The sequence below is a fragment of the Prionailurus bengalensis genome, chromosome E4 (assembly GCF_016509475.1).
Source record: "Prionailurus bengalensis isolate Pbe53 chromosome E4, Fcat_Pben_1.1_paternal_pri, whole genome shotgun sequence".
NCBI classification, from domain to species: Eukaryota; Metazoa; Chordata; class Mammalia; order Carnivora; family Felidae; genus Prionailurus; species Prionailurus bengalensis.
In genome coordinates this window covers 23,119,435-23,140,553 of record NC_057360.1, presented here as the reverse complement: position 1 = coordinate 23,140,553, position 21,119 = coordinate 23,119,435, and the positions used below count along the sequence as shown (strand labels likewise).

Sequence of the window (21,119 nt, the reverse complement as noted above, 5' to 3'; positions counted from 1 at the left end):
GCCTTAAGAAGTCAAAGCAAAAAAACAGAAAAACAAATTGGGAAAAAATATTTAACTGTCATGGACAATGGGTCACTTAACAAAAAGACCAATTTCCTTAACAGAAAAAGGTTTTTTTCAAATCAGCTTTAAGAAAAAGGAATAGAAATGGATATGTAGTAAGTAACTGACAGACCAAAAAAAAAGACCAAGAAAGAAATGAAAAGATACTTAGCTTCACTCATGATTGAAGCCTTGCAGGTTAAAGCAGCAATGAAATACCGTTTTCCTACCCATTAGATTGGATAGGCTTTAAAAAAAATGTTGTTAATTTAATTAGTAGAAGGGTAAATTGGTATAGCAATTTAGCAATATTTGTCAGAACAACAAAATTTACCTGCCTTTTAATCCAGTAGTTTCTGCTTTTGTAATTTACTTAGGCAACTTCTTACCTAGGATAACTTTTCGTCAAAGGTAAAGTTAGGAAAACATACATGAAACCCATGAATGAATGAATGGTGAACCTCATCTTTTGGGGGGACAGTTTCAGGAACTTCTAGTAGTATTTTGAAATGCCATGGGTTTCTTAGGTCACTAAAAACCAATCTTTATCTAGAACAGCAAGTTTTCAACTGTGGCTGTACATAAAAACCACCTGGCTAACTTTCTAACAATAGAGCCCCAAGAGTTAATGATTCAATTGGCCTGAAATGGGACCTTGTACCAGAATTGTTTAAAAGCTCTCCAGTTGATACCTATATTCAGCCAAATTTGAGAACTTCTCGAGGGGAAGACTGTTTTTCTTGTGGATGTGTTTTTCTTTTGGCAGAAGCCAAGACTCCATTGGGCAAGTAAACTGATGAACTTATTTTTTTTTCAATTTCTCTCTCTGCCCTTGGCTTCTCATGACAATATGGTTCAGCTGGTATGTTAGTTTCCTATTGTTGCTGTAACAATTTACCACAATATAGGGGCTTTAAAACAACACAAGTTTATTACATTACAGTTCTGACAGTCAGAAGCTGCATTTCTTCTGGAAGCTCTAGGGGAGAATTCATATCCTTTCCTTTGTAGCTTGTAGTGAGGCTGCCAACACTTCATGGCTCCTGAGTCCATCTTCCATCTTCGGGCTAACAGTATAGCATTTTTGATTTTGCTCTTGACTACTATCCCTTTGTCCTTTATCACATTGCCTTCTCTCTTATAAGAACTCTTGTGATTATTATATTGGACCAAACTCAAATAATACAGGATAGTATCCCCATCTCAGATGCTTAATTTAATCACACTAGGAAAGTCCTTTTTGTCATGTAAAGTAACGTAGCCACAAATTCTGGGCATTAGGCCCTGGGCATCTTTAGGCCCCATTATTCAGCGTACCACAGTTGGAGACTTAATTCAGAAGGCCACTAAAAATTTATAAATGGAATATTTTAGTGTATCTTAAGTTGGTATCATAGCCCAAAGTGTAAATTAGCTCTATATAATAAATTATGATTCCTGTTTATTATCCCTCAGGAACAATAACACAGTTTTTTTTCTTTGTTGTTAGAAATGTAGGTTGGATAGGTTAGGCTGCATTGTCTCATTTTTACTGTAACAAGAATAGCTATCATATTCTTCACGGGATCCTGTGAAATAGGTACTTTATTTGAGCCCTGGCAGGATTTTATACTTTGATTTTTGTCTTGTGTTCAAAGAATAGTTTATATAGCGGGGTTGAGGGACACAAATAGGTTTCTTCCTGTTGAGTAGTATTGCTGATGAGGTGTTTTGAACCAGATGCAGATAATTCATAATATTGATACGGTGGAATAATTTTGAATAGTACTCTTCTTATGCCTGTGAGTTCAGTTAACAAGCCCAGAGTTTTCTTTGATTCTTATTCCACTTTTCTTTTCATACTTCATGTTCTTTTCTCTTACAGTTTTGACTACTATAGGGTGAAATTTTCCACCAGAACCTTTCGTGCTTCAGATGTGTTAACTCTTATAGATGACCTGTGTATACCTTATCGTATGCAACAGATCCAAAACCGAATTCAACTTTTCACCCCTTCCTAGAAAATGCATACCATTTCCTGTTTAAAAACATTTTAAAAACCTTTTTTATGTGGTAAAATACATATAATATAAAACTTGCCGTTTTTAATTGTGGAATCCAGTGGCATTAAGTATATTCACATTGTTGTGTAACCATCACCACTCTACATCTCCAGAACTTCTTCTTCATCCCAAACTGATACTCTATATTTAATAATACGAATTCTTCATTAGCTCCTCCCCCCAGCTCCTGGTAACCATTATTCTACTTTCTTCAAATTTGGCTATTCTGGTATTTCATGTAAGTGGAATCGTACTATCTTTGTCCCTTTGTGTTTGGCCTTTTTTTTTTTTTTTTTTTTTTAACGTAGAATAATGTTTGAAAGTTTCATCCATGTGTAGTGCGCCTTAGAACTTCAGTCCATTTTGAAGCAGAATAATATTTCATTATATGTGTGTACTACATTTTGTTTACCCATTAACTACTGATGGGCATTTGAATTGTTTTTACCTTTTGGTTATTGTGAATAAATGTTAAGAATATGGGTGTACAGATACCTGTTTTAGTCCCTGCTTTCAATTCTTTCAGATATATACCTAGAATTAGAATTGCTGGATCATATGGTAATTCTGTGTTTTTTTTTTTTTTGAGGGACTTGCCATACTTTATTCAAAAATGGCTGTGTCATTTTACATTCCCACCAGCAATGCACTAAGGTTTGAGTTTTGCCATATCTTCACCAACACTTGTGATTTTCTGGTGTTTTTTGTTTGTTTGTTTTTGTTTTTGATAATAGTCCTATAGCCATCCTAATGGGTGTGAAGTGTGATGTCTCATGGTTTTGATTTGCATCTTTTTATTTTTAATGTTTATTTTTGAGAGAGAGAGAGAGAGAGAGAGAGCGAGTGCACAAGAGGAAGAGGGGCAGAGAGAGAGGGAGACACAGAATCTGAAGCAGGCTCCAGGCTCTGAGCTGTCTGTCAGCACAGAGCCCAATGCAGGGCTTGAACTCACGAACCATGAGATCATGACCTGAGCCAATGTCACACTCTCAACTGACTGAGCTACCCACCCGCCCCTGATCTTTCTCATGATTAGTAATCTTGAACATTTTTTTTTTTCATGTGTCTATTGGTCATATGTGTATCTGGAGAAATGTGTCTATGCAAGTCTTTACCCATTTTTTAATTAAAAAATTTTTTTAATATTTAAATTTTTTTTTATGTTTATTTGAGTGAGAGAAAAGGAGTGTGAGCAAGGGAGTGCAGAGAGAGAGAGAGAGAGACAGAATCCAAAGCAGGCTCCAGGCTCTGAGCTGTCAGCACAGAGCCTGATGGAGGGCTTGAACCTACAAACCATGAGACCAGGACCTGAGCCGAAGTCAGACGTTTAACCGACTGAGCCACCCAGGCACCCCACTCATTTTTTTTTCAACATAATACTTAATTTAATTTATTTTTAAAATTTATATCCAAATTAGTTAGCATGTAGTGCAACTATGATTTCAGGAGTAGATTCCTTAATGCCCCTTACCCATTTAGCCCATCCCCCCTCCCACACCTCCTCCAGTAACCCTGTTTGTTCTCCATATTTATTAGTCTCTTATGCTTTGTCCCCCTCCCTGTTTTTATATTGTTTTTGTTTCCCTTCCCTTATGTTCATCTGTTTTGTCTCTTAAAGTCCTCGTATGAGTGAAGTCACATGGTATTTGTCTTTTTCTAACTAATTTCACTTAGCATAATACCCTCCAGTTCCATCCACGTAGTTGCAAATGGCAAGATTTCATTCTTTTTGATTGCCGAGTAATGCTCCATTGTGTGTGTATATATATACACACACACCACATCTTCTTTATCCATTCATCCATCGATGGACATTTGGGCTCTTTCCATACTTTGGCTGTTGATAGTGCTGCTATAAACATTGGGGTGCATGTGTCCCTTCGAAACAGCACACCTGTATCACTTGGATAAATACCTAGTAGTGCAATTGCTGGGTCGTAGGGTAGTTCTATTTTTAATTTTTTGAGGAACCTCCATACTGTTTTCCAGAGTGGCTGCACCAACTTGGCATTCCCATCCACTCATTTTTTTTAGTTGAGTTTTTTTGTTGTTGAGTTTTATTCTTCATATATTCTAGATATTAATCCTTTATCAGATACGTGATTTGCAAATATTTTCTCCCATTTTGTGGGTTGCCTTTTCACTTTCTTGATAGTGACCTTTGATGTACTAAAGATTTTAATTTTTTTTTTTTTTTATGTAAGCTCTACACCTAATGTGGTTGGGGCTTGAACTCATGACCTCTAGATCAAGAGTTGCTTGCTTTATTGAGTCAGTCAGGTGCCCCTAAAAGGTTTTGATGTAATAAATCCAATTCGTCAATTTTTCTTTTATTGCCTGTGCTTTTGGTGTCTTACTAGAAAAAAATTGTTAAATTCAGTGCCCTGAAGAGTTTCCTTTATGCTTTCATCTAAGAGTTTTATAGTTTCAGTTAACATTTAGATCTTTGATCTATTTTGAGTTAATTTTTGTAAATGGAAGAAGGCTATGGTCTAACCTCATTCTCTTGCATGTGGGGATACCCAGTTTTCCCAGTACTTTTTGTTGAAAAAATTGACCAAGAATAGTCTTGGCATTCTTGTCAAAATAATTTACCATGTAAGGAATTTTACTTCTGGGCTTTGTATTCTACTCCTTTGATTGGTCTATATGTCTGTCTTTGTACCAATACCAAGTTAGTTTGATTATTGTAGCTTTGTAGTAAATTTTGAAATCAGGAAGTAGGAGGCATCAAACTTGTTCTTTTTCAGGGTTATTCTGGCCTGTTTGGGGTTCCTTGAGATGCTATATGAATGTTACAATGGGTTTTTCCGTTTCTGCAAAAAAATCAGGATTTTGATAGGGATTACATTGAATCTGTAGATTGCTTTGTGTAGTACTGTCATCTTAACAGTATTGAGTCTTTTGATCTGTGAACACGGGATGGGATATCTTCCCATTTACCTATGTCTTTAATTTCTTTCAGCAATGTTTTATTTTCAGTGTATAAATCTTTGCCTTCTTGGTTAAATTAGTTTGTTTTATTCTTTTTGATGCTTTTGTAAATGGAATTGTTTCCTTGGTTTCCTTTTCAGACTGTTAGTGTATAGAAATGAAACTGATTTTTGTGTGTTGATTCCCCCCCCCCCCCCCCCCCCCCCCAGCAATTTTGCTGAATTCATTTAATCAGTTTAGTTGTAACTTTTGTGTGTGGAATCTTCAGGGTTCACTATATGTAAGATCGTATCATATGTAAACAGATACTTTTTCTTTTCCAGTGTGGATGCCTTTTCTTTTTCATGCCTAATTGATCTGACTAGAACTTCCAATATAATGAACAGAAGTGTCAAAAATACCATTTCCTGTTTTGCTCACTTTTTTTTCTTTTTTGCAGCAGCATCTAAACAGCCACAAGCTTGGAAGCTTGTGACTTTCTTCTCTCTCATGTCTTACACCCCATGTATTTTGCCTCCTAAGTATTTTGCAGCTCTGCCACTCCTAATTCATTCTTACTATTAACAGACTCACTATAGACATTTCTTACTTGGATTATTGCACTTGGATATAGCCCTTTAACTAGTATTCTTGCCTCCTGCAAGTCCACCCTCCGCTAGTACCAGAGTTGATCTGTCTCAGATGCAAATCTCACTTTGTCATTCAATTGTGGATTTTCCTGACACCTCTGCATGGCTTTTAGGCTTCCCCAATCTGGTCCACAGTTTAATTCTTTAGCTTTACTCTGTGCTACTCCCCCACCTCTCTCTTTTCACTCATTTAATAGTGAACTACTTAGAATTTCCCAAATACACCATACTGACTTGTACCTTTGCTTATTATGATGGTCTTTCTGGATTGCTTTCCTTTCCTCAGTTGGTTAACTTCCATTTAACCTTGAAGTAAGTCTCTTTTTTCAAGGAGGGGTCTCTTTTCTCTGGGAAACTATTTCTGCTTTTCCATTTGACTGTTTTGTTTTGTGCTCTTATAACATTTACCAAATTATATTGAAAACATGTTCAGGGCCCACTAGCCAATAAACTCGGGGTGGGGGGTGGGGTCTCATTTCCTATCACATGGTAGTTCTCAAATGTTTCCTAAACTATTGAACTCCTCTGTTTTTCTTTATGGGTCTGTTAGCTTCTAATATGGATAGGCAGAGGGACAGAAGGAAAACAAGGCCGTTCCTGATGTAACTGATGTTGACTAATATTAGACCTTGATAGCTGCATTCTGAAGCCTGGGGAAAGACTTAATTAGGCCATTAAGAACCTTGAGGGAGTAGAGGTTGGGAAAAATGAAGGAGTAGTGTTAGAGGAGGTGAGATAGTGATGGGTGATAGGTATGGTAGGAGGGCACAGATCACATAAATAATCTAGATCTGCATTTTAATTGCTGTTTTAAAAATTCCTGAAACAATTATTTTCCCTTTAACAATAACTCAGTTATGTAAGACTAGAAAACATTTGTTACCAATACTTATTGTTTGTTACCAATACTCGAAAATTTAAGATTGAATAATGAAGACTTGGTTAATCATATTTGAAAGGTTCCTGCTCTGTGCTCCACAATATGTAAAAGATATAATCCAATTAGGAATTTATTATATTACGTTTTTAAATAAAGATGCTATTATTGTTACCAAAACTAATTTAGGTGAGTATTCCAGATGTTTAGCAGAATGGCATCTTTTTCAATAAGGAAGACTTTCTTTATGTCTTTAGAAGCTTGCAAAAATTAATGTCTTACAGCTGTAATTTTACATTAAACTGCTGCAAGTGGTTTTTATGAGGTGATACTGCAGGCAGTGTTATGATGGCAATTAGGTTGCTTAGTCAGAATTTATTATTGCTGTCTGGTTTGTTTAGTCTTGAATAAATTTCTAAAAATCAAACACCTGTATCCGGTAAGCAAGCAGTATTCTAATTAAGGAACAAATAGTTTGCTCATTTATGTATTGTATAATGTAAGAGGAAAACAAAAATGCTAAAGATTGAGAGAGTTAATTTGATGTGACCTTTATTTACTGCATGTTTCGAGGGGACAATAACCGTGTAAGAAAAAAGATGAATTTCTTCGTTTTAAAATAAAAAGTTTCTTGGTTTTGTTTTATAGTGTTTAGGGAAACAAATCTCAAATGAAAAGTGCTTCATAGGAAGATGGGATAATGGTTGTATTTTCTGATATATATTTCTCAACTTAAAAAACAAATTAAGGAAACAAATTATAGAATAAAGACATAAATAAGTGTTGGCTGCAAGGAATTGGTTATACAGTTAAGCTTACTTTTGGCAAGTATGGTAGGCTGAAAAATGGGCCCCTAAAAGATGCCCACATTCTAATCCTTGGAATCTGTGATGTTATACTTTGGGGCAGGGGTGCACTCGCGCATGTGTGTGTGTAAGTCTTTGCAAATGTCATTAAATTAAAGGTCTTGATATGAAGAGAGTATCCTGGATTATCTGGGTGGGTTCTAAATGTCATCATAAAAGAGAGAGGCAGAGGGAGATAACATACCCAGAAGAGGAGGCAATGTGGCCACAAGCATAGGAATGCCAGCTGGAAGAAATAAGGAACAGGGTTTCCCATAAAACCTCTGGAAGAAGCACAGCCCTGCCAACACCTTAATTTTGTCCCAGTGAAAGTTTTGGCCTCCAGAACTGAAGGAGTGTGGTAGTTTGCTACAGAGTTACAGGAAACAAATACAGCAGTCATTTTTTCATCTGTTTTTTGTGTGTGTTTTTTTTTAATGTTTATTCATTTTTGAGAGAGACAGCGCGAGCGGAGGCTAGAGAGACAGAGACAGAGTCTGAAGCAAGAAGCAGGCTCCAGGCTCTGAGCTGTCAGCACAGAGCCCGACGTGGGGCTCAAACTCATGAACCTGTGAGATTATGCCCTGAGCTGACATCGGACACTTAACCGACTGAGCCACCCAGGCGCCCCTACAGCAGTCATTTTTCAAAGTATAAATGGATATTTCTAAACAACCCCATTGACCTAAACTCATCTCCTTTTGGGGGTGTATATTTTATAGCTCACTCATATTGTCTTTAGTTCTATTACAGATATTCTTAGTAGACCAGGCAATTTTTATGACTAAAGCAACTGGTGAATATTTCTAGGCACAGAACTCTGAAGTTTTAGCTCAAAATATATTTAAAACCCTCTTTTTTTTTTTTTTTTTGGAAAATTGTTTTATCCAGTCTGGAAGCTCCCTTGTGGTTGCTCTGTTATAGCTATACTTTGGTAAGAGTACAGTTTAGACTCCTAAAATTTTACACCACAACATCAGCCTTTATGCCTGCCAATTTGCTATTTAATATGAATTCTTCTTTCAGCCATACTATAGAAAATGTACATGTGAGGCTCTTGTTGAGAATTAAGTTACGAGTTCACTGTGACCCAGAATGGTGCTGGGGGCAGGGGTGTCTCACTTAAGATTTTGGTGTATTGGGAATCTGACCAAAGGATAAAGGCCATGTAGGTTCTTAACACTTTTGCCCTGTATCCTTAATGATCAGACACTTGTGTACCTGGCCTGTATTATTTTAATCCCCTCAAAGATTGTGTTCTAGGAGGATGAGGGATGATTCAAGAAACATCCATTTAAAGGTCTTCAAATGTTCTGCAAAGCTCTTGTTCAAGATGCACTTCTTTATGTCATTTTGTGTCCCTTTTATAAAGATACCACAAGTTTCTAATGATATATAGACCAGACATTCTCTATCCAGTATTTCTTTTTTTCTTTTAAGCCTCTGGGAACTATACTTATTATTGAGCCACATACAGTGTACTAGCAGTAGACAACTGACAAATCTCTTTCTGGCAGTTTTTTGTTTGTTACTGAAAAGGCCTTATTAAAGAGTAGTCTTGGATTAATTGGCCTACTGATTGATTTTTTTTTTTAATCACATGAGGCACATAACCATTTTTTTGTTACTTTCTAGAAGAATTATTCTTGGGGTGCCTTGGTGGCTCAGTCGGTTAAGCATCTGACTTTGGCTCAGGTCATGATCTCACGGTCTGTGAGTGTGAGCCCCATGTCGGGCTCTGTGCTGACAGCTCAGAGCCTGGAGACTGTTTCAGATTCTGTGTCTCCCTCTTTCTCTCTCCTCCCCCCTCATCCTCTGTCTCTTTCTTCTCAAAAATAAATAAATGTTAAAAAATTTTTTTTTAATAAATAAAATAATTATTCTTTTTGAAAGGGGATTAATGTGCAGTTGTTAGTATGTTAAGAGTGGCTAAGTAATTTTTCTTCCTAATCTTTTACATGTTGGGCAGCGGCGGGGGGGGGGCCTCTTAAACCCTTTCCACTTTATGACCATCATTTGTGGAATATGCCGGGTACTTTATATGAACATGTTATTCAACTTTGCCAATGACCTTGAAAATTTTTGTTGCTTTGCAGATTAAAAAAAAAACAAAAAACTCAAGAAATTTGGGTGTCAATCCATAACCAGTAGCTTCCAGCACTAGGATGCAAATGCAAGCTAATCCAGTTCCAAAAATCACTTACCGTGCTTTCTAGCTGTCTCATTTGTTGTACCATAACATAAAGACATCCCTAAAATATAAAGTTCTTTGCCCTTATTCTTGAGGAATTTATGGTTTAGTGGATCTATTTTTACTTCTAGGGGAGCTAGAGAATGGTGTCGGGAGCAAATGTGTGGCCCACTCAGGGGATTTGAGGGTCTTGGGAGTCTCAAGAGTTGAATGGGAAACTGTATTTGTTTTCAATTTTTACATGAAACCTGTTCTTTGCCACATCTAATAACCTCTAATAGATTTGATTATGATTTTGTTGTACTCCCCTCAACCAGTGTAAAGATTGTAGATTAGGGCTGGGATTTAAAAAAATGGAACATTAGGGGTCCGCTACGTTATTTGCCAGGTACTATTAAATGAATATTTATGTAGGAACAATGTTGGGATTAATGGTTAGGTTTCTAGGCTAGTCTTCAAAAGACGAATCCATAACGTCATTAAACCTAGTATATAAATACAAACTTTCCAATACTTCATACACTTCATTAAATTCATTAGTTAAGCATAGTATGTTTTTAGTGGAAAAGCTTAGAATGGAAATTTTAGTTTCTAAGTTGGGGACTTAATGTATTTTTGTCCTGAAAAAATAATTTTTACATTCATTTTTAAAAATTTATTTATTTATTTTTTATTAAAAAAAAATTTTTTTTTTCAACGTTTATTTATTTTTGGGACAGAGAGAGACAGAGCTTGAACGGGGGAGGGGCAGAGAGAGAGGGAGACACAGAATCGGAAACAGGCTCCAGGCTCCGAGCCATCAGCCCAGAGCCTGATGTGGGGCTCGAACTCCCGGACCGCGAGATCGTGACCTGGCTGAAGTCGGACGCCCAACTGACTGCGCCACCCAGGCTCCCCTAAAAATTTATTTTTAAAGCTTGAATCACAAGACAAGTTTTATGAACGAAATTTTGTTCAAATGATAAGTGTTTAATGGCTATATTCATTCATATTATCCTGAAAGTAAACACAATTTCTGGGGCAAGGATAGATTAATTATTATAGCAATAACCCCTTTGCCCCAGTTCTTCCCTCTCAGAGTGATGCATTGAGACCTGGATGTTCATTTGGTAGGTAAGGAACCTGAAAAATATGAATTTGGGAGCTTGTAGAGGTGTTACCCCCTTCCTGAAAGAGGAAGGGAAACCTTTGTTCCCCAGTATAAACAAAACCTCCTCAGTTACAGAAGGGGGGGATCCTAGGTTCTTAATCTTTGGAATGTAAATGAATGTGGGTAAGGGGTATGGACAGATCAGACATGTCAGAATTTATAACCCATGAATGTCTCTGTAGTCTCACACCCCCTGAGCTATCAACACATACTTCTAGGGAGGTAAATTTCTAACGTATCAATTCAGTTGTATTTAATTTTTCAACACTTCTTTTTTGAAGGACAGATTGGTTTGCTCAAATAGCCCTAACCATGCAGATACATTAAAAATATTTTCTTTATACATAGAAAATAGACCAACTGATAATTAACTCCTTTTGTCTTTTTCCCCATGTTAATTTGAAATATATGTTTGGTCATGAAAATGTGAAATGTTAAGATTGCCTTATTTGAGCTCCTTTATTTAGTCATCACCACTGTTAAGTTCTTCAGCGGATATTTATTGAGTAACTACTATATGCTAGGCACAGTGCAAGGTACTGGGGGTATTGTGGTGAATAAGGTAGATAAATACCCTGCATTCAAGGAGCTTAGAGGCTATAAAAGTGTTGTAGAGAAAAAAAGACATGAGAAAACAGCAAAGTTAGAATTTTGTTAGAATGCGTAAAGGAGCTAGCTATGGCAAAATCTTGAAGGGGAGGGGAAGAAAGCATTCTGTTCCAGATGGAAGGGATGCACTAGTAAAAAGATTCCAAAATGAGGGGTGCCTGGGTAGCTTGGTTGGTTGAGCGTTCGTCTTCCACACATCATGATCTGAGTTCGAGCCCCATGTCAGGCTTGGGCTCACTGCTGTCAGCCTGTCAGCGCAGAGCGTCCTTTGGGTCCTTTGTCCCCTTCTCTCTTCATCTCTCCTCAGCTTATGCTCTCTCTCAAAAAATAAAAGTTTTTTAAAAAATTTAAAAAAGATCCTAAAATGAGAATGAACTTGGTAAGATTGACAAAGAGAAAGGTGGCAAATATGGCTGACACATAGTGAACAGAACTCAAAATCACAAACCTACATTAGGTGTTTGGATTTTTTAAAATAGGATCATATTCTATATTTTGCCTTACAGCTTTTTAAAAAGTTACTGTTTGTTGTGTGCATATGTTGAATTCCATGTCAGTATGTGTGGCTACATAATACTGTGTGCTTTGGCTATATCCTAATTAGCCATATTCCTATTGACAGACATATATATATATATATATATATATATTTCTACGATTTTTTGCTGTCACAAACAATGCTGTGATCACCATTCTTGTATATATATTTATTGCATACCTGTATGAGAATATTTGTTGGATAAATTTTCTAAGAGAACCATTATAAGGCCAAACTTAAGTGCATTAAACATTTTTGACAGATTCAGGCTGCTCTGAAGATTCAGCCAGTACAGTACAGTGTTAATATTTTGATTTGGCCAAAGAGCAGAGACCGTTCTTTTGGTATGTTCTCTTTCACTGGCATCTGTGTTTGACAGATACTGTCTTTTGATTTTACAACTATTAATTTAATTGAATTTTTTAAAAGAATAAGCAAATGAGATTAGTTTAGAGTTTAAGGTACCTATGTATGTTAGAATACATATTGTATGGAAGTTCCAAGCTAATTTGTCTATTATAACACTTCTAAAGAATGTGGATAAAATAAATATTATCACCAGTAAGTTCTTAATTGTATGTTGATCGAAAATAATAAATTTAAAAACAGGTGTGCGTTTCCATTTCAAGGCATACATTCCTAAGGCCAAATACTGTAAATCCTCTGTCCCCAAAACCATGCTGCTGTACACTTCTGGATTTGAGAATTCCTGTTTTCTGCATACTTTAACACATACTGTATTATTAGTATCTTGATATTTGTCAGTATCATAGACAGTAAATAAGGCTTATGTAGATAAGAGTGTTTTGATTTGCAGTTTAGGGATTATTAGTGAAGTTAAGCACAATTATTTTGCCTATATTGAGTTGTCTTTTAAATTGTCTTGGGAGAGGATTCAGTGTACGTTATGGATATTTGCCTGTATTATTGATGTTGCAAATATTTTCTCCCTCTCGCTTATCAATTTAATTTGCTTGTGATAACTTTCCTTGTTTTTGTATAGAAGTTTAAAAATTTTATGAGGTGAATCGTGAACTACTTTTAAAGTATTCTGGTATTGTGTCTTAGTAGCCTGCCTTCCTAATCTTAATTGTAGGCAGGCATTCTACCCTCATCTTACATAGATTTTATTGTATTGTATTTTTAAATTTACATCTAAGTTAGTTAGCATATAGTACAACAGTGATTTCAGGAGTAGATTCCTTAATGCCCCTTACCCATTTAGCCCATCCCCCCTCTCAGAACCTCTCCAGCAACCCTCTGTTTGTTCTCTATATTTAAGAGTCTCTTAAGTTTTGTCACCCTCTCTGTTTTTATATTATTTTTGCTTCCCTTGCCTTACGTTCATCTGTTTTGTGTCTTAAATTCCTCATAATAGTGAAGTCATATGATAATTTGTCTTTCTCTGACTAATTTCTCTTAGCATAATACCCTCTAGTTCCATCTATGTAGTTGCAAATGGCAAGATTTCATTCTTTTTGATTGCCGAGTAATACTCCATTGTATATATATACCACATCATCTTTATCCGTTCATCCATCAATGGACATGTGGGCTCTTTCCATACTTTGGCTATTGTTGATAGTGCTGCTATAAACATTGGGGTGCATGTGCCCCTTCGAAATTGTAGCGCTTTTTGTTTTGAATGCTTAATCCTTTTGGAGTTTTTAATTTATTTAGGTATGTCTGATTTAATTTTTTTTAATTTAAGTATTTAAATTCTTCTGACTTAAAATATCTTAAATTACATAAATTCACATATCTGTTTTGAACCCTTTGTTTTGATGCGTTAATCTGATCTTTACTTCAGACCATAGTGTTGCTTTTCATGAAACTTTAATATTAGACATAAGGAATGTCTCCCTGATTCTTTTTCAGAGTATCCTGAGTATTCTTGTGCAGCATTCAGGTTAATCTTAGAATCATTTTATATGTTAATATTTTGATTGGGATTGCATTACATTGGATTTATGTTTACATATATGTTTATGCAATTCATGTTCTCTTTAATATCTTTCAGTTAAGTTGTAGAGTTTCGTTTGTCAGTATTTCGTGAAATTTACTTCTAAATATTTTGTAGCTTTTGTTGCTCTTGTGAATGGTTGTAAATCAGATCACTAAAAAAATGCATTTCTAAATGTTTATTCCTGGTTTATAGAAATCTATGGCTTTTTTGGCTTGTTTTTCTCTGTTGAAGCCACCATGTTGCTGCCTTTTTTTTTTTTTTTTTTTTTAATATAGTAAATTTTCATTTGATTCTGCTGGATTTTCTAGGTATTTATATTATCTACAGCTGATACTTTTGTCAATTCCTTTTCCAGTGTCCTGCTCCCCTATTCTTTGTGTGTGTGTGTGTGTGTGTTGGGGGAGTGGCATATGGAGGACTTCCAGCAGAAATGCAGTCTTGTTTTTTTTTCCTGACTTTTAAAATAGGAATTTTCAAAAGTTTTAACCTTGGGGCTTCTGGTATATATATCTTCATCAAGTTAAGAGTGTTTTCATCTATTTCAGGGGCACCTGGGTGGCTCAGTTGGTTCAGTTTTGGACTCTTGATTTCAGCTCATGTTATGATCTCAGGGTTCATGGGTTTGAGCCCCCATTGGGCTCTGTGCTGACAGTACGGAGTCTGCTTGGGATTCTCTGGCTGCCTCTCTCTCTGCCTCTCCCTGCTCACACTCTCTCTCTCTCAAAAAAAAGAATGTTTCCTGGGAATGCAAGCTGGTGCAGCCACTCTGGAAAACAGTATGGAGGTTCCTCAAAAAATTAAAAATAGAACTACCCTACGACCCAGCAATTGCACTACTAGGTATTTATCCAAGTGATACAGGTGTGCTGTTTCGAAGGGACACATGCACCCCAATGTTTATAGCAGCACTATCAACAGCCAAAGTATGGAAAGAGCCCAAATGTCCATCGATGGATGAACGGATAAAGAAGATGTGGTATATATATATATATATAATGGAGCATTACTCGGCAATCAAAAAGAATGAAATCTTGCCATTTGCAACTACATGAATGGAACTGGAGGGTATTATGCTAAGTGAAATTAGAGAAAGATAAATATCATGTGACTTCACTTATATGAGGACTTTAAGAGACAAAACAGACAAACATAAGGGAAGGGAAACAAAAATAATATAAAAACGGGGAGGGGGACAAAGCATAAGAGACTCATAAATATGGAGAACAAACAGAGGGTTACTGGAGGAGGTGTGGGAGGGGGGATGGGCTAAATGGGTAAGGGGCATTAAGGAATCTACTCCTGAAATCATAGTTGCACTACATGCTAACTAATTTGGATGTAAATTAAAAACAAATTAAGTTAAAAAGTATTTCCATCTATTTCTAATATATTAGAAGACTTAATTAGGAATAGTTGAATTTATTTGATATAAAGTAGAATATAGTCTAATTTTAAAAGTATAATAATCTATTTGTATGTGCATTTTCTTTTTTTCCTTTTGGTTTTGTGGGAAATTTATAGCATTATCTTTATCAAAGCTAATTAAATTTTGCTTCATGAACAAGTCCCATTATTTTTTATTTTTTAAGTGTTCTTTCGATTTGTTTTATGCTTTTATAATTACTTTTCCTTTTTCTACTTTTATATTCTAATTTCTAATGCTTTTTTTCAGTTTTTATGGTCTTACTACTTAAAATTGAAGATCATAAATATTTCTGAGGGATGTTTTGCTCATACGTCCCATAAATTCTTAATCTCATTTGATTCTTGAGAAGGTCACCTCTCTTTAGCTCTGTAACCTCTTCTTGTTTTCCTCTTTACCAGCCACGTTGACCTTTTTTTTTCCAGCATGTCTATACTTTTTTTTTTTTAAGTTTTTTTTTCCTTAGTGTTTTTATTTATTTTTGAGACAGAGAGAGACAGAGCATGAGCAGGGAAGGGGCAGAGAGAGAGGGAGACACAGAATTGGAAGCAGGACAGCATGTCTATTCTTTTGACAGTCCTTCCTCGATCCCCCATTTTGAAAAGCCCAGGATCCTTTTTTGAATCTTTTATATAGCACTTAAGAATTATTAACTTATTTTATGCATGTTTGTTCTGCTTATTGTTGGTATTCATAGCAGCTTGTACAGTGCATGGGGTGCAATAGAGAAATCAATATTTGAATGAGTGAATGAATGATTTGTAATCTTATGAAAGGATTAGGGCAGGGAGAGAGACCTACGCAGATACATAGTCCTGTTCTTAGTTAGATGAATTTGGGTAGAAATACTTAAGGAGAATTGATAATCTGTAAATTAAAATTATTTGAAAACTATCCTAGCCCTGTATAGCCCCCTGGAAAGCTTTTGTATAGGTCAGGAGTATATATACATACTCCAGTTTGAAGATGCCTGGTTAAATCATGTAAGATCAGCTTTAGTAAGCAGTAATTCTTTACTGTTATATATCATTTAAGATTTATTTTTTCCTTTCTAAACATCTTCACTTACTTAACTTCTATTAAAAAGCGGGTTCATTTCTAGGTGTAGGAGAAAGTATTAAGATATATTAAGTCGATGGAGCAGACATGTAAGCAACTGTAATGCAACACAAGTCTAAAGCGCAGGACATACTTTGTTCTTTTTTTTTTTTTTAACTTTAGTAAGTAACCATTTCCATTGGCTTCTTTCAGGAATTTTTTTCTTTATCTTTGAATTTCTGTAGTATGAAAATGATATGTCATGGTGTAGTTCTTTTGGCATTTATTCTGCTTGGTGTTCTCTGAGCTTCCTGGATCTGTGATTTGGTGTCTGACATTAATTTGGGGAAATTCTCAGTCATTATTGTTTCAATTATTTCTTCTATTCCTTTCTTTCTTTTTTCTCCTCCTGATATTCCCTTTACATGTATATCACATCTTTTGAAGTTAACCCACAGTCCTTGGGTATTCTGTTCTGGGATTTTGTTGTTGTTGTTTTTTCTTTGTTCTTTTTCAGTCTTTGAGGATTCTATTGATCTGTCATCCTCTAGCTCAGAGTTCTTGCTGGAGGCATATCCAGGCTACCAGTAAGCCTATCAAAAGCGTTCTTCATGTCTATAACAGTGTTTTGATCTCTAGCATTTCTTACTGGTTATTTTCCTTAGGATTTCCATCTGTCTGTTTACATTGCCCATGTGTTCTTGTATGCTGTCTGTTTTACTCATTAAGAGCCCTTCACGTAGTAATCATAGTAGTTTTAAATTCCTGATGTGATAATTCCAGTACTATTTTGCCATGTCTGGTTCTTATGCTTGCTTTGTCTCTTCAAATTGTGTTTTTTGCCTTTTGATATGACTTAGAATTTTTTTCTAGATAGTCAGACATGGTGTACTGGGTACAAGGAACTGCTGTAAATAGGCCTTCAGTTATGTGGTGGTGAGATGTAGAGGGAGATGAAGGGCTTTACAGTCTTGTAGTCTCAGTCTTTTAGTGAGACTAATACTTTGGACTGTGAACTTTACCACTAGTTCTCAGTTTATTTCCTCTTCCCTCAGGTGGGACAGGATGCCTAGAATGGGCTGGGATTGGGTATTGTCCTTCCCAATCAGTCAGGTTCTGATAATATCCTAGCATGTTAGGTTCTGAATAACTCGTTTTCCCTGAGGGCAGGCCTTGTTAAGAACAGACTTCTCTGGCAAGCATAAAGGGATTTTTACTGTTTACTGTGGGAATCTGGTGAAGCTTCTGGAGGTAAATTTCATATTTTGGAGCTACCTCTATGACTGGGTCTGCCTGGAGTTTTCAACTATCAGACTTAGCTGCACTGAGTCTAGCAATTTAATTGTAATTCAGATTTACCTTTCTGACACTGGATCCTGTTGGAGTTTCCACTCCCGAGTTGCTCTGGTAAGCTGAGATTTCCTATATACTTTGTCTTTTCACTCTTGGGGACAGTGGTTTACCTTGCGTCCTCCCCTTGCTATGGGTCCAAGAAAAGTTGTTGATTTTTTTTAGTCTTTTCAATTTTTTACTTGCTAGGGCAAAGTGACTAACATGTGGAACTGGAAGTCTAACCTTTTTCTTAAGTTTATTTAATTATATTTAATTATATTTAATTTCTTAAATATAAACTTACTAAATCTTTCTGTGTAGATGCACAGGAATTTTTCATCTTTTGCATATTCTGCTCTTTGTGGGTAGTCACTCTTGAAGGTGCTGTGTTTAAAAGCTTTTGAAACCACATTGAGCCTCTGTGAACGGATTGCATGATCTGCCTGCCATAAATGTGAACATGTGCAAAGTCAGCATGAAAGTGCCAGGTATTCGTAGTCTCTAAAAGAACATCTAAATATTGTGTTGATATTTCTTCCCCATTGGTTGGTGATGCTGCAAGCTTTCAAAATCTGCCTGTAACTAGGTCTTTTATCAGATTGAGTTTCTGTTTTTGCCAAGTTATCTTGTCGTAGCTAATAATAACTTTTCATTTGTATATTCTCTTCACAAAAGTGAGAGCCTACTTTGTGCAGGAAACATTTGTTTTGTTGGGGAATCTCTTATTCAGAAGTGTAATTTAGGTGTGATAATTGGGGGTTGGGCCAGGTAGACCTAGATCTTTTTCTGTTGTCCTGCAAGGATCATCAGGCAGTAGTGTAGGTAGCACATTCCTGTTGCTGGAAAGAATCTCTAAGATTATTTTTTCTGACACCTCGTTTCTCATCTTCACTGGCTTCATCTCTATGCTCTGTCTTTCCAGTTTATAATCCTAGGTGATCCATTCTTATTTACTCTATGTATTAGTAGTATCTGAACATAGATAATTCCCAAATAATGTTCATTAAAATCACAATTCGTTCTCATCTGAAAAACAAAAACTAAGTGTATTTCATATTCTTGGCTTGGGCAAGGGAGAACATCAAGACAAAAATGCAGCTTCTCACCAAATGAAAGTAAAAGAAGGGTTATATGTGTTTTGGGGGAAGGGTAGAAACTTTAGATTAAATTTAAATGACACAGTATATTGACCTAAAGCAAGGGGAGCTAATTCTCTAGAGCTTATCTGTTCAGTGACTGCCAAAAGTGGAGATTTGAGCTTCCTGTTATACATATGGATCGTGTCCTTCAGACCATGCATATGTATATGCTTCCTCTGTGTGTGTCAATTGTATCTTGAGGCCTCCGAAAATGGAATTTTTAATTCTTAGATCCCTGTTGGCCCTTCTTGGCCAGGTGACAGGAGAGGCCACTATATATAACTCAGATCTACAGCGCTGATATGTTCTTAAGAATTGAGACGGTGGTTTTGATGATCAGCACGATTGTATCCTTTTTTTGGTCTCAGGTTTACCTGCTGCATTATCTGGTAAGATAGCATCCCTGCAGTAGCATTTAAGACCCTAGATACCAGAGAGAACATATGCTGTGTAATACAGATAGATGTATACAGAGAGACCGGAAAACTTTTCAAGGCCATGGAGATCCTAGTTTTTCCAAATACCGGGAAATTCTTAAACTACAACTAACTTGTGAATTACTTCCTGAATCATGCTTGCCAAAGAAATACAAATATCTAAATCAGATACAATTTGGTTATATGGAGGAGAACTGATATCTCTACAACTGAGCTTTCAGCAGAAGGCTTTTATTTTTTTTGATGGCTCCCGTTAATTTGCTGGGAGAGCTTTGGCCCTACGTTAGCAGTTACAGGTTGGGAGATGGGATTAGGATTTGGAATTCTTAGAAATTCCTCCTGAGTAATTTTAGTTTTCTGAGACATTCATTATGTTGTAGTAGGATTTATGGTAGAGATAATGGCACATATATCTACAAGGAAACAAAAGGCTCAAGGAATGTTTGCTTGTTTGGGAGCCCACCAATTCTGGTAAATAAAATAAGTGAGAATACTGGAGGTAGACTCAGTGGGCAGCCTTGAAATAGTAAACAAAAGTCACAGCTTGCTCATATGAAAAGTTTGAACATAATTTATTTCAAATTTTTTCTTGGGCAAGGGAGAAACTTCATGTGGAGTGTGGTTTTTTTGTTAAAAAGAGACACGTATGTAGAATTTTAGTGGTTAAATATAGTTTAAATTTCAGTTAAGTGCTTTTGCTTCTTAAAGCAAAGTGGAGCTAATTGCCGATTGGGTGAGTTCTTGATAGCTGTTTAAATGGTATTTGCTGGAAGTGGGAAGTTCAGCTTCCTGGATACAAATAGGTCATGTCCTTCATTGTCTGCATGCCAATATAGAATATATGATTTAAATATGCAGGTTGTGTCTTCAAGCAGGTGTGGGATTTTTCTGTCTAATGAACCACTCTACCTCAGTGGGCCATAAATAACTGCAACTCAGTATTTGTAGCCATTCCACTTATCTTGTTCTCTTCTTTTTTCTTTTAATTTTATTTATTAAAATTTATTTTAATAAGTTTTATTTATTGAAATTTATTTGCTTTAATAAACTTTATTTATTAAAATTGAGAGGGAGAGAGAATCCCAAGCAAGCTCTGCAACGCAGAGCTTGAACTCACAAACCAGGAGATCATGACCTGAGCTGAAATCAAGAGTCGCTTGACTGACAGAGCCACGCAGGCACCCACACGTTCCTTCTGTGTTCTCCATCTCCTTAAAGGATAGTTGTTTTCCCAAAGTCATATTGGATCCTCCTCTCTTACATCAATGTCGAATGTATCACTAAGTCTATCTAGTTTTGTCTCTATGTCCATGCTTAACTGCTTTGGTTCAGATAGTTAACCAGGTTTTTGAAACAGCGTCCTCACTTTTCTTACTGCTAATTGCTCTTTGTTCCTCTACCTGCAACTACTACTTGAGTTTCTGTGAAACTATTTGATTGCATCACTCATTTGAAACTTCCAGTAGCTCCTAAGTACAGGCATATTCTGTTTTCATGCCTGTCCTCATACATGGTGTTCTATTTTGTCCGGAACCCTCTTTCTTTTCTATTCCCATCTTGGTGTAGTAATCTCTTATTTTTTAAAGCTTACTCCATCTCTGCTGAAGCCTTCCCTTACTCCTCAAATTCCTTGATTCTTTTCTGAAATTCCATATTGTTTTTTTTGATTCTGCTGCTTAGAATTTATCTTGTCAGATTGTAGTTTACTTATTTACATGATTTCCTTCTTTTTAGGCTGTGAATTCTGAGGCAAGGACGTAGAGCAGTTCAGGTTGGCTAATAATAGATACCTACTAAAAATGTTAATGCCTGGAGCCCCTTCTTCTGCCTGTTTTGGAGAGGAGTTAGTTTTCTAAGACCATCTTCCTCAGATGTATCCTAGATCCCATTCCCCTACTCAAAGACAAGCACAGAAATTGGCCTTAAC

The 21,119-nt window shown here is 36.2% G+C and overlaps 1 protein-coding gene across 4 annotated transcripts in view; it reads left to right on the top strand.

Moving 5' to 3' along the window:
• RNF2 (ring finger protein 2) overlaps nt 1–21,119 on the top strand; it is a 48,204-nt gene that overhangs the window by 13,538 nt on the left and 13,547 nt on the right. The window lies entirely within an intron of this gene.